The sequence below is a fragment of the Cherax quadricarinatus genome, chromosome 56 (genome assembly GCF_038502225.1).
Source record: "Cherax quadricarinatus isolate ZL_2023a chromosome 56, ASM3850222v1, whole genome shotgun sequence".
NCBI classification, from domain to species: domain Eukaryota; kingdom Metazoa; phylum Arthropoda; class Malacostraca; order Decapoda; family Parastacidae; genus Cherax; species Cherax quadricarinatus.
Window position 1 is genome coordinate 12,717,396 of NC_091347.1, and position 26,179 is coordinate 12,743,574.

Consider the following 26,179-nt stretch of genomic DNA (forward strand, 5'->3'; position numbering starts at 1 on the left):
TCTTTATTTTCCTGAGTTCTCTGTCTTCTGTACCTTTTCCATTCTCTAGTACACCTAGTTTTTGCCTCCCTACACCTTTGGGTGAACCAAGGACTCGTTCTGTTCTTCCCATTATTTCTGTTTCCCTTGGGAACAAACCTCTCCTCTGCCTCCTTGCATTTTGTTGCTACTTAGTCCATCATTTCTTGTGCTGGTTTTCCTGTCAGTTCCCTCTCCCACTGAATGTCTTGAAGGAAGTTCCTCATGCCTGAGTAGTTCCCCCTTTTGTAGTTTGGTTTTTCCCAGCCTATTCCTGCTACTCTCTCCACTTGGAGCTCAACTATGAAGTCGAAGCACAGAACCACATGATCACTAGCTCCCAGGGGCCTTTCATACATGATACCCTCGATGTCCGAACTACTCATGGTGAATACAAGGTCTGGCCTTGCTGGTTCATCCTCTCCTCTCTCTCTGGTAGTGTCTCTAACATGTTGATGCATGAGGTTTTCCAGTACCACATCCATCATCTTGGCTCTCCATGTTTCGGGACCCCCATGGGGCTCCAGGTTTTCCCAGTCAATCTCCTTGTGATTGAAATCACCCATAACTAGTAACTTTGCTCCCCCATGTGTGTGTATGTGTGTGTGTGTATGTGTGTGTGTGTGTGTGTGTGTGTGTGTGTGTGTGTGTATGTGTGTGTGTGTGTGCGTGTGTGTGTGTGTGAGGCGTTCCTGTGTGTGTGTATATTCACCTATCTGTGGTTGCATGGTTCGAGACAGCTCCTGGCCCCGCCTCTTCACTGATTGCCACTAGGTCCTCTCTCTCCCGCTCCATAAGCTTTATCAAACATCGTCTTAAAAGAATGTATGGTTCCTGCCTCCACTACATCACTTGCTAGACTATTTCACTTTCTGAAAACTCTATGACTAAACAAATACTTCCTAACATCCCTTTGATTCATCTGAGTCTTCAACTTCCAATTGTGACCCCTTGTTTCTGTGTCTCACCTCTGGAACATCATGTCTCTGTCCACCTTGTCAATTCTTCGCAGTATTTTGTATATCGTTATCATGTCTTCCCTAACCTTCCTGTCCTCCAGTGTCGTCAGGCCGATTTCCCTTAACCATTCTTCGCAGGACATTTTCCTTATCTCTGGAACTAGCCTTGATGCAAACCTTCGCACTTTCTCTAATCTCTTGACGTGCTTGACCAGGTGTGGGCTCCAAACTGGTGCTGCATACTCCAGTATGGGCCTGACGTACAAGGTGTACAGTCTTGAACGATTCCTTACTGAGGTATCGGAACGCTATTTTCGGGTTTGCCAGGCACCCATATGCTGTAGCAGTTAATTGGTTTATGTGTGCCTCGGGAGATGTGCTTGGTATTATACTCACCTCAAGATTTTTTCCCTTGAATGAGGTTTGCAGTCTTTGGCCACCTAGCCTATACTCTGTTCTTCTTTGTCCTTCCCCGATTTTCATGACTTTGCATTTGGCGGGGTTAAATTAGAGGAGCCAATTGCTGGACCAAGCTTCCAGCCTGTACAGGTCTCTTTGTGGTCCTGCCTGATCCTCATCCGATTTAATTATCCTCATTAACTTCACATCATCTGCAAACAGGGACACTTCTGAGTCTATCCCTTCCGTCATATCATTAACCTATACCAGAAATAGCACTGGTCCTTGGAATGAACCCTGTGAAACCCCGCTCGTCAAAGGTGCCCACACTTACACCTCGTCACGTACCATGACTCGTTGTTGCCTCCCTCTCGGGTATTGTCTGATCCAATGCAGTGTCCTTCCTGTTATTCGTGCCTGATGTTCTAGCTCTTGCACTAATCTCTTGTGAGGAACTGTGTCGACGTCCTTCTTGCAGTCCAAGAAAATGCAATCTACCCACCCCTCTCTCTCATGAACTCGTGCTGGTTATCATTTATAGGTGCTCCACCTGATAATCTTCTCCATGACTTTGCATACTATACACGTCAGTGACACTGGTCTATAGTTTAGTGCCTCTTGCCTGTCTCCTTTCTTAAAAATGGAGACTACATTTACCGTCTTCCATACTTCAAGCAGTTGCCCAGTTTCAATGGATGTGTTGAAAATTGTTGTTAGTGGCACATAGAGCATCTCTCCTCCCTCTCTAAGGACTCATGGAGAGATATTGTCCGGCCCCACCGCCTTTGGGGTATCAAGGTCCTGATGTGGCTATACAACAGTTTCGGGTCAGATCTGACTACTGATGCTATGTCGTTTTCATACTGTCACTGGGCCTTCCTAATTATCTGTGGTTACTCGTTTCTGGCTCTTCGACTAATCTCTTTATTTTCGTGGGTCCTTTGTCTTTTGTACTTTTTCCATTCTCCCTACACCTTTGGGTAAACCAATGGCTCGTTCTGGTCTTCCCATTATTTCTGTTGCTCTTGGGAACAAACATTTCCTCTGCCTCCTTGTATTTAGTTATTACATAGTCCACCATTTCGTTTACTGATTTTCCTACCAATTCTCTTTCCCACTGAACCTCCTGCAGGAAGTTCCTCATGCCTGTGTAGTTCCCCCATTTGTAGTTTGGCTTTTCCCATCCTACTCCTGTTACCCTCTCCACTTATAGCTCTATTAAGTTATCAAAGCTCAGAACCACATTATCACTAACTCCTTTCATATGTAATGTATTCAGTGTCCGAGCTACTCAGGGTGAACATGAGGTCCAGTTATGCTGTCTCATCCTCACCTCTCTCTTTGGTAGTGTCCCTAACATGTTGATGCATGAAGTTTTCCAGTACCATATACATCATCTTGGCTCTCCATGTTTCGGGACCCCGTGTGGTTCCAGGTTTTCCCAATCAATCTCCTTTTGATTGAAATCGCCCATAATTAGTAACTTTGCTCTACTCATGTGATCTCTTCTGGCCAACTCAGCTAGTGTGTCCACCATTCCTCTGTTGCTCCCTTCATATTCTTCTCTTGGCCTCCCGCAGTTCTGTGGCGGGTTATTCATCACTGCAATGACTACCTTAAGTACCCCAGACTGAACTGTACCTACTATGTAGTCCCTTTTGCCCATATCGTCCATTCCTTCCATTTCCTGAAATCCCCGTCGGTTTTTAATGAGCAGTGCATTTCGTCCTCCCCCTCTGCTCCGTCTGTCTTTCCTCATGATCTGATATCCGGGTGGGAAGACTGGATCTGTTATCATCCCGGTGAGTTTCGTTTCAGCGACTGCTATAATGTCTGGGGACGTCTCCTTAATTCTTCCATGCCACTCTTCAAATTTATTTGTTATTCTATCCGCATTCGTATACCAAACCTTCAACTTCTTATCTGAAACTCTCGAACCACGGACAGATTCCATCGTTCATATTGTATGTGATCTATATAATACAATTGTTTCCTATGGGCCTAAACCAACGCCTTTCTCACTCCTTTTCGTCCACAGGTTGGTACCTAATATGTATACTGTTTGGCCTGTCTCCCTATAACCTCACTCACTATAACCTCAACTTGTGGCTTTTCCTTCCCAGTAAATCCGTGTTCTATTCAAGATAAAGTCCAGTCCTGGACAAAGAGTGGTGATAAAGGTTTTCCTGCCAACAATGTCTATCTACTACCTGATAATTAGAACACATGTGCAACAGTTACGTATCTTTATTACTGCCTTTCTATATGACTGAAGAAGCCTACTAACTGTTGCACATGTATCTTACTCATCTTGTCGGTATTTTATACCATTTTCAACATGTCTACTACCTGTCACATTATTTAACCTCCAGCGGGTCACCATCTCATCAGAGCCAGGGAAGAAAAATCTTTAATTATCACATTCACTGGGAAACGCTTACTTCTAGGGCCGTACAATGCTTGGAAAAGGGGCAGTAATCAGTGGCTTCATAAGTTCAGTAAAGAGAAAGATGGAAAATATAGAGGAGTTTGATGTAATCAATCCCTCAACCTGGAGTCAATGTCTTTAGTCCCTCAAATTTCTCCTCATTTACCTTCCTCTACATTGGACTGAAGAAGCCACTGGCTGGCGAAACATTACCAGAATAAAGAAAGTTAAATGTTACACAAATGTCTCATTACTCAATTTGTCGTTTATCTAAACTATTTACAGAAAATTCTACCATCTTGTTGGAAGTGATTTCATAGTGACGTATCACAGCAGACTAACAAGTAATGAGAACAGCATCAGCTGTTCCCTCTCTGGATCATCACTCTGATGATCTAGAGGAGGGGGAGGGTCTTTTGTTATTAGATGATCAAAAATTATATGCCTTTTGAGAAAATGTCTGGCATGTTTTGCTCTAGCTACTGAAGGTCAAGGCCTCTAATAATTCTGATTAGAGACCAGCTATTGGAGGCTCGAGCTTTCACTAGTGCTTAATTTGACCAATATTTATAAAGTGGAAAACTCTTGAATAATACAAACTAGTGCTTAATAAACTATAATGATATAGGTCTCCACAGAATAAAATACAGTCCAATTGTACTCAGGCAACCTGGCAATAATGATGTAATTCCTAAGATTTGTTGAGATTTTCTTCCCTATGACTGGAAGGACTTACTATTGAGCAGTGCTTAGAGGCATGTAGGTATTAACCAAAGTGCATTCTCCTATACTGATCTCCACCAGATACTTGATGATCTTCTAGTGATATAAATGGATCTCATTTTGGCTATAAGCAGAATCACCAAGATTGTGTGACAAAAGAGAATGAAGTGATGTTTCCGACACCAACACTTAACAAAGGTGTCATGTATGCCTGCCCGATCAAGCAGTCGAGACATTCTGACACAGTGTCGACACTCATGCCGTCTTAGGCTGGATGGTATACTTAAGAAGCTCTTAGAAAACAAGCTGATTGAAGTATCAGACAGATCGCCGAAAATCTGAGCTTAACAAAGTCAGCTAAAGCTAACAGGAAAAATATCCGAGTATTCCTGATTCGACGGTATAATAATAACTTTAGACAGGGAGGGTCCATTTATAGAACTGTCAGTTGCAAGTGACATCTTAGTGTCGGTCTATGAGCCCCGAATGACGAGAGTTGAACAGCAGGCTATTAAATCCGTCTAAAGAAACCCAGGTGCGTCAGTCTGAAAGGGAATGATTATAGACTTCTTAACAGACGAATATTTTATCGTATATAAACAGTTGTGAGCTGGCAGGTGATTAAAAAACATTTTCTCGCCAAAAGAAGGTTTTATTACCACAACGCTTTACTAAGTGGAGGTTTTATCAAGAACCCGACAAAGTTCACTAGTGGGTGAAACGTCGTATTTATCATAAGGTTTCATTGCCAGATGCCTTTAAACTACTTAATATTTTCCCTAGTGTAGTCAAGTCCTAAGACTTCTTACGTGAATAATACGAGTACATTTAAATTCATTACTGAGAAACTTCATTCTTGTGCTTCTTTCTGAACCACCTTTATATCTGTTGTTCTAATGATCACATTAGAACATTTCTCAAGATGATTAAATAAGTTTTTAAAATGTTGGAAAATAGTTAGTAATAAGTTGAGGGAAATGAAGGTATAACAGATTCATTTCAAGAATCGACCTTCAGGTCAATGTTCAAGAGTTCGCTACTTTTATTTCTGAAAGATTTCGACTACATAATAGGATTCTTCTGGTACTACAGAGGCGATTAATTACGGAGGCAGCAGTCACACTGGGGAAGTTAACATGAAGTGATCAGTCCATTAGCCCAGAGGTGGTCAGTCCCTCAGCTTTGAGAGGTGTTCAGCAACATAGTGTTGAACACTGTGAAACTGAGGCTACACTTGATTTAATGATAAATTAGACACATGTGGTCAGTCCATCAATCAAGATTGATGGACTGATCACATCGACTCAAGGTTGAGGGACTGATTACCTCATTCTCCTTCTGCTCTTCAAGATTCTCCTTTGTATGGACTGATGAAGCCACTGTGTGGCGAAACGTTTCCTCAATAAAGATACCCAAGAGTTGTACATGTGTCTAATTTATCAACATGTCGGTTCTCTGAACCAGTCATCTACAAACTTTATTTAATATTACGGAAACTGAAAACCTCTCAAGACTGAAGGAATGACAACTACAGAACTACTGCTTTGCAGTTACAAATCGGTATTGTATACCGTTAATATTACCTCCCATCATAAATAAGGAGAATCACAAGCAGACACGTAAGTGCTTTCAAGGCGAAACTTGATCAGTTTCTGTAAATAATTCCTGACACGGTAGACAAGCAAGACACATGTGCAACAATTAGGTATCTCTACTGCAAAACGTTTCGCCTATATGGCAAACTTCATCAGTCGAATACAATGATGGCTAATATGGAGCCAGAAGCAAAGGAGAGGTAAAGATGAAGTGATCAGTCCATTATCCTAGGAAAAGTAATTTGAGGTGGTCAGTTCCTCAGCTCCTGATATGCGAAGCTGTAGTGCTTACGTTATATTGCGAGCAGCTGGATCCAACACTCTGACTTGCTTGGTCGTCAATCAGGAGGCTAGGTCCTAGACCGAACAGTGAGGCAGGGGAAGATGACCTGTTCCAGTCATCTTCACCTGCCCGACTCCTTTTCTCCTGCTCCAGTCATCATCCTCTGCTCCAGTCATCATCCCCAGCTCCAGTCATCACCCCCTGCTCCAGTCATCATCCCCAGCTCCAGTCATCACCCCCTGCTCCAATCATAATTCCATGCTCCAGTCATCATCCCCTGCTCCAGTCATCAACCCCTGCTCCAGTCATCACCCCCTGCTCCAGTCATCAACCCCTGCTCCAATCATAATTCCATGCTCCAGTCATCATCCCCTGCTCCAGTCATCAGCCCCTGCTCCAGTCATCATTCCCGGCTCCAGTCATCATCCCCTGCTCCAGTCATCATCCCTGCTCCTGTCATCAACCCCTGCTCCAATCATAATTCCATGCTCCAGTCATCATCCCCTGCTCCAGTCATCATTCCCGGCTCCAGTCATCATCCCCTGCTCCAGTCATAAGCCCCTGCTCCAGTCATCATTCCCGGCTCCAGTCATCATCCCCTGCTCCAGTCATCATTCCCGGCTCCAGTCATCATCCCCTGCTCCAGTCATCATCCCCTGCTCCAGTCATCATTCCCGGCTCCAGTCATCATCCCCTGCTCCAGTCATCAGCCCCTGCTCCAGTCATCATTCCCGGCTCCAGTCATCATCCCCTGCTCCAGTCATCATCCCCTGCTCCAGTCATCAGCCCCTGCTCCAGTCATCATTCCCGGCTCCAGTCATCATCCCCTGCTCCAGTCATCATCCCCTGCTCCTGTCATCAACCCCTGCTCCAGTCATCAGTCCCTGCTCCAGTCATCATTCCCGGCTCCAGTCATCATCCCCTGCTCCAGTCATCATCCCCTGCTCCAGTCATCATCCCCTGCTCCTGTCATCAACCCCTGCTCCAATCATAATTCCATGCTTCAGTCATCATCCCCTGCTCCAGTCATCATTCCCGGCTCCAGTCATCATCCCCTGCTCCAGTCATCAGCCCCTGCTCCAGTCATCATTCCCGGCTCCAGTCATCATCCCCTGCTCCAGTCATCATTCCCGGCTCCAGTCATCATCCCCTGCTCCAGTCATCAGCCCCTGCTCCAGTCATCATTCCCGGCTCCAGTCATCATCCCCTGCTCCAGTCATCAGCCCCTGCTCCAGTCATCATTCCCGGCTCCAGTCATCATCCCATGCTCCAGTCATCATCCCCTGCTCCAGTCATCAGCCCCTGCTCCAGTCATCATTCCCGGCTCCAGTCATCATCCCCTGCTCCAGTCATCATCCCCTGCTCCTGTCATCAACCCCTGCTCCAATCATAATTCCATGCTCCAATCATCATCCCCTGCTCCAGTCATCAACCCCTGCTCCAGTCATCATTCCCGGCTCCAGTCATCATCCCCTGCTCCAGTCATCATCCCCTGCTCCAGTCATCAGCCCCTGCTCCAGTCATCATTTCCGGCTCCAGTCATCATCCCCTGCTCCAGTCATCATCCCCTGCTCCTGTCATCAACCTCTGCTCCAGTCATCATCCCTTGCGCCAGTCATCAACCCCTGCTCCAGTCATCATCCCCAGCTTCAGTCATCATCCCCTGCTCCAGTCATCAACCCCTGCTTCAATCATAACTCCATGCTCCAGTCATCATCCCCTGCTCCTGTCATCAGCCCCTGCTCCAGTCATCATTCCCGGCTCCAGTCATCATCCCCTGCTCCTGTCATCAACCTCTGCTCCAGTCATCATCCCTTGCGCCAGTCATCAACCCCTGCTCCAGTCATCATCCCTTGCGCCAGTCGTCAACCCCTGCTCCAGTCATCAACCCCTGCTCCAGTCATTATCCCCTGCTCCAGTCATCACCCCCTGCTCCAGTCATCAACCCCTGCTCCAGTCATCATCCCCTGCTCCAGTCATCAGCCCCTGCTCCAGTCATCATTTCCGGCTCCAGTCATCATCCCCTGCTCCAGTCATCAGCCCCTGCTCTACTCATCATTCCTGGCTCCAGTCATCATCCCCTGCTCCAGTCATCATCCCCTGCTCCAGTCATCAGCCCCTGCTCCAGTCATCATTCCCGGCTCCAGTCATCATCCCCTGCTCCAGTCATCATCCCCTGCTCCTGTCATCAACCCCTGCTCCAGTCATCAGTCCCTGCTCCAGTCATCAGCCCCTGCTCCAGTCATCATCCCCTGCTCCAGTCATCAGCCCCTGCTCCAGTCATCATCCCCTGCTCCTGTCATCAACCCCTGCTCCAATCATAATTCAATGCTCCAGTCATCATCCCCTGCTCCAGTCATCATTCCCGGTTCCAGTCATCATCCCCTGCTCCAGTCATCAGCCCCTGCTCCAGTCATCATTCCCGGCTCCAGTCATCATCCCCTGCTCCAGTCATCATTCCCAGCTCCAGTCATCATCCCCTGCTCCAGTCATCAGCCCCTGCTCCAGTCATCATTCCCGGCTCCAGTCATCATCTCCTGCTCCAGTCATCAGCCCCTGCTCCAGTCATCATTCCCGGCTCCAGTCATCATCCCCTGCTCCAGTCATCATCCCCTGCTCCAGTCATCATCCCCTGCTTCAGTCATCAACCCCTGCTCCAGTCATTATCCCCTGCTCCAGTCATCAACCCCTGCTCCAGTCATCAACCCCTGCTCCAGTCATCATCCAATGCTCCAGTCATCATCCCCTGCTCCAGTCATCAACCCCTGCTCCAGTCATCATCCAATGCTCCAGTCATCAACCCCTGCTTCAGTCATCATCCTCTGCTCCAGTCCTCATCCCCTGCTCCAGTCATCAACCCCTGCTTCAGTCATCATCCTCTGCTCCAGTCATTTTTCCCTGCTCCAGTCATTACCCCTTGCTCCAGTCATTTTCCCCTGCTCCAGTCATTACCCCTTGCACCAGTCATTTTCCCCTGCTCCAGTCATTACCCCTTGCTTCAGTCATCATCCCCTGCTCCAGTCATTACCCCTTGCTCCAGTCATTTTCCCCTGCTCCAGTCATTACCCCTTGCTCCAGTCATCATCCCCTGCTCCAGTCATTACCCCTTGCACCAGTCATTTTCCCCTGCTCCAGTCATTACCCCTTGCACCAGTCATTTTCCCCTGCTCCAGTCATTACCCCTTGCACCAGTCATTTTCCCCTGCTCCAGTCATTACCCCTTGCACCAGTCATTTTCCCCTGCTCCAGTCATTACCCCTTGCTCCAGTCATCGGTTCCAGTCATCTCTCAAAAAACCTTTGATATATTAGATTTGTTTTCCAACTAAACAAGATACAGTTTTTTTTCAATAAATAACTCGGGTCGTTGTTTTTCAATAACTTGTTCAGAATTTTGTCGACGTATTTGTGAGATATCAAAGAAATATTTATTTTAATGAGTTAGAGAATCACGTTATTTTTATCAAATGAAAAATCCAAAAATGGCTCATCTGAAGCGAGTAAAGATTTATTTATACGTTTATTAATGAGTGTTTGTAGTAGTTGCTTTGGTAATTTATTTACACACTTGTTAACGAGTGTTTGTTTGTTGTCGTTGCTTTGGTAGTGTATACATTAACGAGTGTTTGTTTTTTGTCGTTCTTTGGTAGTTTATTCATTAATGAGTTTTGTTTATTGTCGTTGCTTTGGTAGTTTATTCATTAACGAGTGTTTGTTGTCGTTGATTTGGTAGTTTATACATTAACGAGTGTTTGTTTGTTGTCGTTCTTTGGTAGTTTACACATTAACGAGTGTTTGTTGTCGTACTTTGGTAGTTTATACATTAACGAGTGTTTGTTTGTTGTCGTTCTTTGGTAGTTTATACATTAACGAGTTTTTGTTGTCGTTCTTTGGTAGTTTATACATTAACGAGTGTTTGTTGTCGTTGCTTTGGCAATTTATTAGAGCTTTTATGTTATTACTTTAGTTGCTCGTTTGTAATTTAAAAAAAGTAATGAAAATGTTTAAGATATACATATCTTTTTTTCTTTTGATGTATTTATGCCTGGTTAAGAGGTAACATGATAGGTCAAAACTTAATTACCAAGAACCTTCTTACCAAGAACCTTCTTACCAAGAACCTTCTTACCAAGAACCTTCTTACCAAGAACCTTCTTACCAAGAACCTTCTTACCAAGAACCTTCTTACCAAGAACCTTCTTACCAAGAACCTTCTCACCAAGAACCTTCTTACCAAGAACCTTCTTACCAAGAACCTTCTTACCAAGAACCTTCATACCAAGAACCTTCTTACCAAGAGCCTACTTACTAAGAGCCTACTTACTAAGAGCCTACTTACTAAGAGCCTACTTACTAAGAGCCTACTTACAAAGAGCCTACTTACTAAGAGCCTACTTACCAAGAGCCTACTTACTAAGAGCCTACTTACTAAGAGCCTACTTACTAAGAGACTACTTACCAAGAGCCTACTTACTAAGAGCCTACTTACTAAGAGCCTACTTACTAAGAGACTACTTACTAAGAGCCCTACTTACTAAGAGACTACTACTTACTAAGAGCCTACTTACAAAGAGCCTACTTACTAAGAGCCTACTTACTAAGAGCCTACTTACCAAGAGCCTACTTACTAAGAGCCTACTTACTAAGAGCCTACTTACTAAGAGCCTACTTACTAAGAGCCTACTTACTAAGAGCCTACTTACTAAGAGCCTACTTACTAAGAGCCTACTTACTAAGAGCCTACTTACAAAGAGCCTACTTACTAAGAGCCTACTTACTAAGAGCCTACTTACAAAGAGCCTACTTACTAAGAGCCTACTTACTAAGAGCCTGCTTACCAAGAGCCTACTTACTAAGAGCCTACTTACTAAGAGCCTTCTTACAAAGAGACTAGTTACAACGAGCCTACTTACTAAGAGCCTACTTACTAAGAGCCTACTTACTAAGAGCCTACTTACCAAGAGCCTACTTACTAAAAGCCTACTTACTAAGAGACTACTTACCAGCCTTTATCGCGCCTGCATTCATGATTACATGTGCATCTACTTACGCGTGTGCACGGGACAAATACATACTTGTACGTGTGTGTGTTTGTGCACAGGTGCGAAGCAGGGCTGGATTAAGGCACGGGCTTTAGGGGTCGCAACCCAGGGGCCTCTCCCAGCTGGAGGGCCTCCAGAGAGTGAAAAGTGTTCACAGTTACATCACACACTTGATAAACTCTTGACTGTTGTCAATTGGGGCCTCACAGTACTTGCAGCCAGGGGCCCATAACATCTTAATCCGGGCCTAGAAAAGCGAGACTTAATAAAAGTCATGATTTTTATAATAAATCCAAAGACTTATTGAGTTTTTGCCTTTTATTTAGCAAGTCATTTCTCGTAACCTCAAGAATTAGTCTGCTCATGAATCCTAAGAGTTTCCTTTCTCTCTTGCTATGTTTGCTGGGGTAATAGCTCCATGCCGGTGCTGTGGACTGTGAGATAGATCTCTCATGCGTCGTTTACTGCAACATGAACGGCAGAATGTCGTTCTTAAGTTAATTAGGAGCACATAAGAGATGGCGTTATTCAGGGAAAGTGCGTCTCCGGTGAAATGTTTCATGTCATGCTTACCCTTAAGTTTTCTCTAGTATTCCGAGATTTGTAGCCTCTTCTCCCCCTAATGAGTGTGTACTCACCTAACTGTTGTTGTTCCTGGCCCCGCCTCTTCACTGGTCGCTACTGGGTCACTGACTCCCTGCTCTGTGAGCTTTATCATACCTCTTCTTAAAGCTATGTATCGATCCTGCCTCCACTACATCGCTTCCCAAACTATTCCACTTCCTAACTACTCTGTGCCTGAAGAAATATTTCCTAACATCCCTGTGATTCATCTGTGTCTTCAACTTCCATCTGTGACCCTTTTTTTGCTGTGTCCACCTTGTCGATTCCTCTCAGTATTTTATATGTCGTTATCATGTCTTCCCTATCTCTCCTGTCCTCCAGTGTCGTCGTAGGACATACCCCTTAGCTCTGGGACTAGTCTTGTTGCAAACCTTTGCACTTTCTCTAGTTTCTTTACGTGCTTGGCTAGGTGTGGGTTCCAAACTGGTGCCGCATACTCCAATGTGGGCCTAACGTACACAGTGTACAGGGTCCTGAATGATTCCTTATTAAGATGTCGGAATGCTGTTCTGAGGTTTGCTAGGCGCCCATATGCTGCAGCAGTTATTTGGTTGATGTGCGCTTCAGGAGATGTGCCTGGTGTTATACTCACCCCAAGATCTTTTTCCTTGAGTGAGGTTTGTAGTCTCTGACCTCCTAGACTGTACTCCGTCTGCGGCCTTCTTTGCCCTTCCCCAATCTTCATGACTTTGCACTTGGTGGGATTGAACTCCAGGAGCCAATTGCTGGACCAGGTCTGCAGCCTGTCCAGATCCCTTTGTAGTTCTGCCTGGTCTTCGATCGAGTGAATTCTTCTCATCAACTTCACGTCATCTGCGAACAGGGACACCTCAGAGTCTATTCCTTCCGTCATGTCGTTCACAAATACCAGAAACAGCACTGGTCCTAGGACTGACCCCTGCGGGACCCCGCTGGTCACAGGTGCCCACTCTGACACCTCGCCACGTACCATGACTCACTGCTGTCTTCCTGACAAGTATTCCCTGATCCATTGTAGTGCCTTCCCTGTTATCCCTGCTTGGTCCTCCAGTTTTTGCACCAATCTCTTGTGTGGAACTGTGTCAAACGCCTTCTTGCAGTCCAAGAAAATGCAATGTGTGTGTGTGTGTATGTGTGTGTGTGTGTGTGTGTGTGTGTGTGTGTGTGTGTGTGTGTGTGTGTGTGTATGTGTGTATGTGTGTGAGTGTGTGTGTGTGTGTATGAGTGTGTGTGTGTGTGTTTGTATGTGTGTGTGTGTGTATGTGTGTATGTGTGTGTGTGTGTGTGAGTGTGTGTGTGTGATCTTTTTTTATCGTTTCCAGCCTTTCGTCTCAGATTTTCTCGACGTTGGAAATAAAGATGAATAAGTTGTCAGTCTAGATCTTCTTGTATTCCGTCCCTCTGTTCTTCATATATATTCACCGCATAGACATTGCTCGCATAGACATAGCAGATAATACACACACACACACACACACACACACACACACACACACACACACACACACACACACACACACACACACACACACACACACACACACACACACACACACACATACACACATGGGGGTCCCGAAACATGGAGAGCCAGGATGTTGGACGTGGTGCTGGAAAACCTCATGCACCAACATGTTAAGGACACTACCAGAGTGAGAGGGGAGGATGAACCAGCAAGATTGGACCTTGTGTTCACCCTGGGCAGCTCAGACATTGAGGACATCAAGTATGAGAGTCCCCTAGGAGCTAGCGACCACGTGGTTCTGTGCTTTGAATACATAGTAGAGCTGCAAGTGGAGAGAATAACAGGAGTTGAAAGGGAAAAGCCTGACTATAAAAGAGGGGACTACATAGGGTTGAAGAACTTCCTGCGAGAGGTCCAGTGGGACAGAGAACTGGCAGGAAAGCCAGTAAATGAAATGATGGAATATGTAACAACAAAATGCAAGGAGGCAGTGGAAAGGTTTATTCCCAAGGGCAACAGTAACAACGGGAAGACCAGAACGAGCCCCTGGTTTACCCGACGGTGTAAGGAGGCAACAACAAAGTGCAATAGAGAATGGAAAAAGTACAGAAGGCAGAGAACACACGAAAATAGGGAGATCAGTCGCAGAGCACAGGTAAGGAGGGAGGCCCAGCGACAGTATGAAAATGACATAACATCGAGAATCAAGACTGACCCAAACCTTTGTATAGCCACATCAGGAGGAAGACAACAGTCAAAGACCAGGTGATCAGATTAAGGACAGAAGGTGGAGAACTCACAAGAAATGATCAGGAGGTATGTGAGGAGCTGAACAGGAGATTTAAGGAAGTTTTTACAGTATAGACAGGAAGGGCTGTGGGAAGACAGCACAGAAGGGAACATCAAGAGGGAATATACCAACAAGTGTTGGATGACATACGAACAACCGAGGAGGAGGTGAAGAAGCTCTTAAGTGACCTTGACACCTCAAAGGCGATGGGACCGGACAACATCTCTCCATGGGTCCTTAGAGAAGGAGCAGAGATGCTGTGCGTGCCTCTAACCACAATCTTCAACACATCCCTTGAAACTGGGCAACTACCTGAGAAATGGAAGACAGCTATTTAAGAAAGGAAGCAGAAACGAGGCACTAAACTACAGACCTGTGTCTCTGACATGTATTGTGTGCAAAGTCATGGAGAAGATTATCAGGAGGAGAGTGGTCGAACACCTGGAAAGGAACAAGATTATAAATGAAAACCAGCATGGGTTCATGGAAGGCAAATCTTGTATCTCAAACCTCCTGGAGTTTTATGACAAGGTAACAGAAGTAAGACACGAGAGAGAGGGTTGGGTAGATTGCGTTTTCCTAGAATGCAGGAAGGCCTTTGACACAGTTCCCCACAAGAGATTAGTGCAGAAGCTGGAGGATCAGGCGCATGTAAAAGGGAGGGCACTGCAATGTATAAGGGAATACCTGACAGGGAGGCAGCAACGAGTCATGGTACGTGAAGAGGTATCACAGTGGGCGCCTATTACGAGCGGGGTCCCACAGGGATCAGTTCTAGAACCAGTGCTATTTTTGATATATGTGAACGACATGATGGAAGGAATAGACTCTGAAGTGTCCCTGTTCGCAGATGACGTGAAGTTGATGAGAAGAATTAAATCGGACGAGGATGAGGCAGGACTGCAAAGAGACCTGGAGAGGCTGGACATGTGGTCCAGTAACTGGCTTCTCGAATTCAATCAAGCCAAATGCAAAGTCATGAAGATTGGGGAGGGGCAAAGAAGACCGCAGACAGAGTATAGGCTAGGTGGACAAAGACTACAGACCTCACTCAGGGAGAAAGATCTTGGGGTGACCATAACACCGAGCACATCACCGGAGGCACACATCAACCAAATAACCGCTGCAGCATACGAGCGCCTGGCAAACCTGAGAATAATAAGGAATCGTTCAAGACACTGTACACTGTGTATGTTAGGCCCATACTGGAGTATGCAGCACCAGTCTGGAACCCACACCTGGTCAAGCACGTCAAGAAGTTAGAGAAAGTACAAAGGTTTGCAACAAGGCTAGTCCCAGAGCTCAAGGGAATGTCGTACGAGGAAAGGTTAAGGGAAATCGGACTGACGACACTGGAGGACAGAAGGGTCAGGGGAGACATGATAACGACATACAAGATACTGCGGGGAATAGACAAGGTGGACAGAGATAGGATGTTCTATAGAGGGGACACAGGGACAAGGGGTCACAACTGGAAGCTGAAGACTCAGACGAGTCACAGGGACGTTAGGAAGTATTTCTTCAGTCATAGAGTTGTCAGCAAGTGGAATAGCCTAGCAAGTGAAGTAGTGGAGGCAGGAACCATACATAGTTTTAAGAAGAGGTATGACAAAGCTCAGGAAGCAGAGAGAGAGAGGACCTAGTAGCGATCAGTGAAGAGGCGGGGCCAGGAGCTGAGTCTCGACCCCTGCAACCACAATTAGGTGAGTACAATTAGGTGAGTACACACACACACACATACACACACACACACACACACACTCACACACACACACACACACACACACAACACACACACACACACACACACACACACACACACACACACACACACACACACACACACACACACACACACACACACACAGATACATACGGCCAAATCTGACCCGAAACTGTTGTACAGCCACATCAGGAGGAAAACAACAGTCAAGGACCAGGTAATCAGGCTAAGGAAGGAAGGAGGAGAGACAACAGGAAATGACCGTGAAGTATGTGAAGAACTCAACAAGAGATTCAAAGAAGTGTTCACAGAGGAGACAGAAGGGACTCCAGAAAGACGGAGAGGTGGGGCACACCACCAAGTGCTGGACACAGTGCACACAACCGAGGAAGAAGTGAAGAGGCTTCTGAGTGAGCTAGATACCTCAAAGGCAATGGGGCCAGATAACATCTCCCCATGGGTATTGAAAGAGGGAGCAGAGGCGCTATGTGTACCCCTAACAACAATATTCAATACATCTATCGAAACAGGGAGATTGCCTGAGGCATGGAAGACAGCAAATGTAGTCCCAATCTTTAAAAAAGGAGACAGACATGAAGCATTAAACTACAGACCAGTGTCACTGACATGTATAGTATGCAAAATCATGGAGAAGATTATCAGGAGAAGAGTGGTGGAACACCTAGAAAGGAATGATCTCATCAACAGCAGCCAGCATGGTTTCAGGGACGGGAAATCCTGTGTCACAAACCTACTGGAGTTCTATGACATGGTGACAGCAGTAAGACAAGAGAGAGAGGGGTGGGTGGATTGCATTTTCTTGGACTGCAAGAAGGCGTTTGACACAGTTCCACACAAGAGATTGGTGCAAAAACTGGAGGACCAAGCAGGGATAACAGGGAAGGCACTACAATGGATCAGGGAATACTTGTCAGGAAGACAGCAGCGAGTCATGGTACGTGGCGAGGTGTCAGAGTGGGCACCTGTGACCAGCGGGGTCCCGCAGGGGTCAGTCCTAGGACCAGTGCTGTTTCTGGTATTTGTGAACGACATGACGGAAGGAATAGACTCTGAGGTGTCCCTGTTTGCAGATGACGTGAAGTTGATGAGAAGAATACACTCGATCGAAGACCAGGCAGAACTACAAAGGGATCTGGACAGGCTGCAGACCTGGTCCAGCAATTGGCTCCTGGAGTTCAATCCCACCAAGTGCAAAGTCATGAAGATTGGGGAAGGGCAAAGAAGGCCGCAGACGGAGTACAGTCTAGGGGGTCAGAGACTACAAACCTCAATCAAGGAAAAAGATCTTGGGGTGAGTATAACACCAGGCACATCTCCTGAAGCGCACATCAACCAAATAACTGCTGCAGCATATGGGCGCCTAGCAAACCTCAGAACAGCATTCCGACATCTTAATAAGGAATCGTTCAGGACCCTGTACACCGTATACGTTAGGCCCATATTGGAGTATGCGGCACCAGTTTGGAACCCACACCTAGCCAAGCACGTAAAGAAACTAGAGAAAGTGCAAAGGTTTGCAACAAGACTAGTCCCAGAGCTAAGAGGTATGTCCTACGAGGAGAGGTTAAGGGAAATCAACCTGACGACACTGGAGGACAGGAGAGATAGGGGGGACATGATAACGACATACAAAATACTGAGAGGAATTGACAAGGTGGACAAAGACAGGATGTTCCAGAGATTGAACACAGTAACAAGGGGACACAGTTGGAAGCTGAAGACACAGATGAATCACAGGGATGTTAGGAAGTATTTCTTCAGCCACAGAGTAGTCAGTAAGTGGAATAGTTTGGGAAGCGATGTAGTGGAGGCAGGATCCATACATAGCTTTAAGCAGAGGTATGATAAAGCTCACGGCTCAGGGAGAGTGACCTAGTAGCGATCAGTGAAGAGGCGGGGCCAGGAGCTCGGACTCGACCCCCGCAACCTCAACTAGGTGAGTACAACTAGGTGAGTACACACACACACACACACACAGATACATACACAGATACATACATACACACTCATACACACACACACACGCACACACACAGATACACACACACACACACACACACACACACACACACACACACACACACACACACACAGACGTATATATATATATATATATATATATATATATATATATATATATATATATATATATATACATATATATATATACATATATACATATATATATATATATATATATATATATTCCAAATGCTAATTATTTTAGCTTCAATTTATTGCCTTCATAAGACGCGGGAGGTATTACAATAGCATTACGAAGACCCTCGGACTTGCTTTTTGGTCGGTCAATTATCTTCCTTCAAGGTTTGACAAGCTTAGGAGAAAACGCATTCACCATAGGATAGACATTTCCATTTAGACCAGTTAAACTGGTAGCACTAATTAAAACAATTCCTTCATCTTCTATTGTTTTGTTATTGAATCTCATCAATATTTTAGCACTCAAACAAAATTTATGGTTCTCTATACATATGTGCCGAAATACAGCATTTTTATTATCCAGACAACAAGAGAAACTATCAGCTGGTGGAGAAAATGGAGGAGAGTGAAGATTATACGAGGGAAATTAATGCTTGCTTAGAGAAGAACACAGTTGATCTATGAGACGACAATGCACTGGACGATAGGTTGCTTTACTTAACTGGACAAAAGCTATATAAATACCGGGAGGACGAGGAGAAGGAGGACGAGAAGAAGCAGCCGGAGGAGGAAAAGAAAGAGGAAGAAGTTGTTGATGAAGAAGCTAAAGAAGCAAAAGTTGATGTTGAAGCTGAATTAAAAGAGGAAGATGTTAACGTTGAAGAAGTTGCTGAAGCTTAGAAACAAAGAGAAGAAAATGAAGTTGAAGATTGATGATGATGATGATAATGCTGGAGAAGAAACAGAAGAAGAAGAAAATAGAAGGAATATGTAGTGTTCGTCTCTCACAGACAATCATCATACATTTACAGAGCACACAGCTGGTATCAACAAACAGAAGCAGTAACCGGCTGAGCACCACCTGTGACCAGCGCCTGTTACTACCTCGCTAAGTGGTACTGCAGAAGCTCGTGCTATCACTGTTAAGCGCTGGCACTAGTGCCACATTCCTCTGGCACATTAATTGGCAATTTCCTACTTCGCAATTAACCATTTGATGATCATTGTTCTCATACGACGACGATTAGTGCCAGCACTAGTGCCACTGTCACCACCAGCACCACCACCAGCACTAGTGCCACCGCCACCACCAGCACCACCACCAGCACTAGTGCCACCGCCACCACCAGCACCACCACCAGCACTAGTGCCACCGCCACCACCAGCACCACCACCAGCACTAGTGCCACCGCCACCACCAGCACCACCACCAGCACTAGTGCCACCGCCACCACCAGCACCACCACCAGCACTAGTGCCACCGCCACCACCAGCACCACCACCAGCACTAGTGCCACCGTCACCACCAGCACCACCACCAGCACTAGTGCCACCGCCACCACCACCACCAGCACAAGTGCCACCGCCACCACCAGCACCACCACCAGCACTAGTGCCACCGCCACCACCAGCACCACCACCAGCACTAGTGCCACCCCCACCTCCAGCACCACCACCAGCACTAGTGCCACCGCCACCTCCAGCACCACCACCAGCACTAGTGCCACCGCCACCTCCAGCACCACCACCAGCACTAGTGCCACCGCCACCTCCAGCACCACCTCCAGCACCACCACCAGCACCACCACCAGCACCATCACCAGCACTAGTGCCACCGCCACTTCCAGCACCACCACCACCACCACCAGCACCCCCACCACACCCACACATCACCACTAACACTTACCACTATCACCACCAACACCTACCACTATCACCACCACCACCAGCACCTACCACAATCACCACCACCAACACCTACCACTATCACCACCACCACCACCACCACTACCACCAACACCTACCACTATGACCACCACTACTACCACCACTACTACCACCACCACTACCACCACCAACACCTACCACTATCACCATCACCACCAACACGTACCACAATCACCACCACCAACTCTTACCACTATCACTCCCAACACCAACACCTACCACTACCACCACCAACACCTACCACTATCACCACCACCACCACCACCACCAACACCTACCACTATTACCACCACCAGCAGCAGCAACAACCTGGTAAGACAAGAGATGAAAATTAATGTTAGTATAGAAAGCAATATCCCCGACAAGGCTGCGTGTCAGACGCCACTTTCTTACCCAGGACGAATTTCAGCCGAGGTAAAAGTCACGCAAGAAGCACTTGCAAAAATGGTCATTAAACTTGATCCCACAGGACGAACAACGTCTCTTCTAAAAGGCAGTTTAACTAATGTCGATCCTAAGTGAGGGTTTAACTAATGTCTCTGCTAAGTGACGGTTTAACTATCTTAAAATCACGTTAGAAGAAAACACTTCCAGAACATTGGTGGGTTAATAGAGTTTCAAGAATATCGACTACACGAGGGTCATTGATTAAGGTCCCGTGTCACCTGTTCACCACCAGTCAAAAATAATCCCTAAAATAATAATAATAATAATAATAATAATAATAATAATAATAATAATAATAATAATAATAATAATAATAATAATAATAATAATAATAATAATAATAATCATTAAAACAGGTATTAAACCAGAATCTGTGTATACATACTAAAAAGCATACACCTATCGGTGTATATAAGAATACTCAGCACAATATACAGGTGCAATATTCAAATTTTTGAAAATTTTAGTATAGCATACTATTTAAGAATATTTTAGGCACATTTAAAAATAATTATAGAATTCCTGTATATCACACTATACAATATTTGCAAAAGAATATTTCACTATACTAAGTATTCTTATTAGTAATACTAAGTATTCTTATTAGTAATATACAAACTAAATACTTAACAGAAGTATTCTAAGAAATATTATTTATGAAAAATATTGCGTATAATATTCACAAAAGAACATTTCAGCATATAATACTGCTTATATGTGAATATATTTAGTATAGCATACTAACGTATACTATACAAGAATATTACCCACGTGTTGTATATCCTGAGAATAAAAAAAATGTCGGGCAGCAACATTTGCTCTCATGAAACTTAATTTGGATTTTGCGTATGATTAATGGAATAAAAACGTCATGTTGGGCCATTTTGAAAGCCAATTTAAGAGATCATTATTTATATACTTCTCAGCTGGAAATATACGACACGACATACTTTGTTGGGGTTGAAATATATACATATATAATATATATATATATATATATATATATATATATATATATATATATATATATATATATATATATATATATATATATATATATATATATATATATATATATATATATATATATATATATATATATATATATATGTCGTGCCGAATATGTAAAACTGGTCATTTAGAAAGAACTCATTTAAAATTAAGTCCTTTCTAAAATTTTCTCTTGTACGTTTAAACATGTATTTTTTTTTCATTAATGTTAATGTAAAAATTTTTAATTTTGCACCAAAAGAATCTTAAAAAACTTACCTAACCTTATTATAACAAGAGCAATTCATTTTAGCCTAACCCAACTATACATATTTTAGATTTGTTTACAGTAATTTAATACTAAACAAACACAGCGAAATATATTTTTTTCGGTAGGTTCAGAATGATTTTGGCGAAATTATTGCATACACAAATTTTCACTTGTCCTATATGGCAAGATGAGCGTTGCTATTTAAGCCAAGATCGCAAATTCTGCCTATTCGGCACGATATATATATATATATATATATATATATATATATATATATATATATATATATATATATATATATATATATATATATATATATATATATATATATATATATATATATATATATATCGTTAAGCTTATGAGGACCATTGAGCACAGGGAATAGCGAAGGCTCGATCTGCAGACACACTGACTGACACACACACACACACACACATCACAGAGGGATCCAACAGGGGTCAGTCCTGGGACCAGTGCTATTCTTGGTATGTGTGAACGACATGACGGAAGGGATAGACTCGGAAGTGTCCCTGTTTGGAGATGATGTTAAGTTAATGAGGAGAATTAAATCAGATGCGGACCAGACAGGTCTACAAAGAGACCTGGACAGGCTGGACACCTGGTCCAGCAACTGGCTCCTAGAATTTAACTCCGCCAAATGCAAAGTCATGAAGATCGGAGAAGGGCAAAGAAGACCGCAGACAGAGTATAGGCTAGGTGGCCAAAGACTGTAAACCTCACTCAAGAAGAAAGATCTAAGAGTGAGGATAATACTGAGTACATCGCCAGAATCACACATTAACCAGATAACTGCTGCGGCATATGGGCGCCTGGCAAACCTGAGAATAGCGTTCCCGCACCTCAATAAGGAATCATTCAAGACTATACACTGTGTTCGTCAGGCCCATACTGGAGTACGCAGCACTAGTATGGAACCCACACCTTGTCAAACAAGTCATGAAATTAGAGAAAGTGCAAAGGTCTGCAACAAAGCTGGTTCCAGATCTAAAGGGAATGTCTTATGAAGAAAGGTTAAAGGAAATCGGTCTGACGACACTGGAGGACAGGAGGGTCAGGGGAGACATGATAATGACATACAAAATACTGCGTGGAATAGACAAGGTGGACAGAGACAGGATGTTCAAGAGAGGGTACACAGAAACAAGGGGTCACAATTGGAAGCTGAAGACTCAGATGAGTCAAAGGGATGTTAGGAAATATTTCTTCACCCACAGAATTGTTTGGAAGTGGAATAGTCTGGCAAGCGATGTAGTGGAGGCAGGCACCATACATAGTTTTAAGACGAGGTATGATAAAGCTCATGGAGCAGGGAGAGGGAGGACCCAGTAGCGGTCAGTTAAGAGGCGGGGCCAGGAGCTGAGTCTCGACCCCTGCAACCACAATCAGGTGAGTACAATTAGGTGAGTACACACACACACACACACACACACACACACACACACACACACACACACACACCACACACACACACACACACACACACTACACACACACCTACACACACACACACACACACACACACACACACACACACACACACACACACACACACACACACACACACACACACACACACACCACACACACACACACACACACACACACACACACACACACACACCTACACACACACACACACACACACACACACACACACACACACACACACTACACACACACACACACACACACACACACACCACACACACACAAACACACACACACACACACACACACACACACACACACACACACACACACACACACCTACACACACACACACACACTACACACACACACACACACACACACACACACACACACACACACACACCTCACACACACCCACACACACACACACCACACCACACCACACACACACACACACACACACACACACACCACACACACACACACACACACACACACACACCACACACACACACCCACACACACACACACACACACACACACACACCACACACACACACACACACACACACACAACACACACCCACACACACACACACACCACACACACACCTACACACACACACACACACACACACACACACACACCTACACACACACACAACTACACACACAACTACACACACACACACACACACACACACACACATACACACACACACACACACAAACACCTACATACACACACACACACACACACACACACACACACACACACACACACACCTACATACAAACACACACACACACACACACCTACACACAAACACACACACACCACATTAACTCCTCCATTATCAAGGAGAGCTTTCTTTTTTGGAGGGTCGAGGCAAAGGTGGTTTCTCCCCGTTGGTAAAACTTGGAGGACCTTTTAGATAATGGACACTAAGTTCCTCTACCCGGAAAGACTATTATATTCAGTTAAAAGAACTGAATACAAAGGCACACTGCAGACAGTATTAGAGACAATGCATACAGTAGATACAGAGTATATTTTTATTGCAGCATCGGTTCGTTTTGTCTCATATTACTCATAAAATGCAATACGGACAATAATTTGATAAATCATAAAATACCAACGGGATGGAAAAATAAACATAAGTGTAATGGACAGTTGTTAGTGGTCAGTAATAACCCACATGGAGACAGAAACTCTGAAGATTAGTTGGTCTGTATATTTCGACCCACTTCTGGGATCCTCTTCAGCAGATGAAGATCCCAGAAGGGGATTGAGAAATGTGCTGATGAATTAATTTTCTGAGTGTCTGTCTCCATATGGGTTACTACTGAGCAATAGACACAGACACACTTTAATACGATCGCATTACACTGCATTCGCGTCAAGTTTTTTCCTCAATACGGACAGGTTGATGGAGAAGAAAAATGTACAACACTTTGGTATCTTCATTGATAAATTGTTTCGCCTGCGAAGAAGGCTTCTGCAGTCGAATACGAGTGAACAGAACACTGAAATTAATAGAATTTTATCAAATCATTTGGCATGATGTAGCTCTTCACCGAGAGAAACGTAGTAGCGAAGGCTTGTTCTGTACCTATGACTTTTCTGTAGGTAAGTGGACGCTTTCAAGTGGTGACACTTAACGGCAAGTGTATGGTATACACACACACACACACACACACAGGAGCTGTGTCTCGACCCCTACAACCACAATTAGGTGAGTACATACACACACATACACAAACACAGCAAAGAGGCGGGGCGAGAGCTTTGAATCGACCCCTGCAACAACGAAGAGGTGAGTACAAATAGGTGAATGTGTAAACACACACACACAGTTCCACACAAGTTCCATAGAAGAGATTAGTGCAAAAAGCTGGAGGACCAGGTAGGGATAACAGGGAAGGCACTACAATGGATCAGGGAATACCTGCCAGGAAGACAACAGCGATTTATGGTACGTGGCGACCTGTCAGAGTGGGCGCCTGTAACCAGCGGGGTGCCACAGGGATCAGTTCTAGGACCGGCGCTGTTTCTGGTATTTGTGAACGACATGACGGAAGGAATAGACTTCGAAGTGTCCCTGTTTGCAGAAGATGTGTAGTTGATGAGAAGAATTCATTCGGACGAGGAAAAGGCAGAACTACAAGAGGGATCTGGACAAATTGCAGGCCTGGTCCAGCAACTGGCTCATGAAGATTGGGGAAGGGCAAAGAAGACCACAGACGGAGCACAATCCAGGGGGCCAGAACCTATAAACCTCACTCTAGGAAAAGGATCTTGGGGTGAGTATAACACCGAGCACATCTCCTGAGGTGCACATCAACCAAATAACTGCTGCAGCATACGGGCGCCTAGCAAACCTAAGAACAGCATTCAGACATCTAAATAAGGAATCATTCAGGACCTTGTGCACTGTGTACGTTAGGCCCATATTCGAGCATGCAGGGCCAGTTTGGAACCCTCACCTAGCCAAGCATGTAAGGAAACTAAACAAAGTGCAAAAGTTTGCAACAAGACTAGTCCCAGTGCTCAGGGGTATGTCCTACGAGGAGAGGTTAAGGGAAATCGACTTGACAACACTGGAAGACAGGAGAGTAGGGGGGATATGATAACGATATATAAAATACTGAGAGGAATCGACAAGGTGGACAGAGACAGGATGTTCAAGAGATGGGACACAACAACAAGGGGGACACAGTTGGAAGTTGAAGACACAGATGTATAACAGGGATGTTAGGAAGTATTTCTTCAGTCACAGAGTTGACAGGAAGCAGAATAGTCTGGGAAGTGATGTAGTGGAGGCAGGATCCATATATATCTTGAAGAAGAGGTATGCTGAAACTCATGGGGCGGGAAGAGAGACCGAGTAGCGGCCAGTGAAGAGGCGGGGCCAGGAACTGGGAATTGACCCATGCAACCACGACTAGGTGAGTACAACTAGGTGAGTACACACACACACACACACACACACACACACACACACACACACACACACACACACACGGAGGAGGGCAAAGAAGACAGCAGACAGAGTATAGGCTAGAAGGCCAAAGGCTGC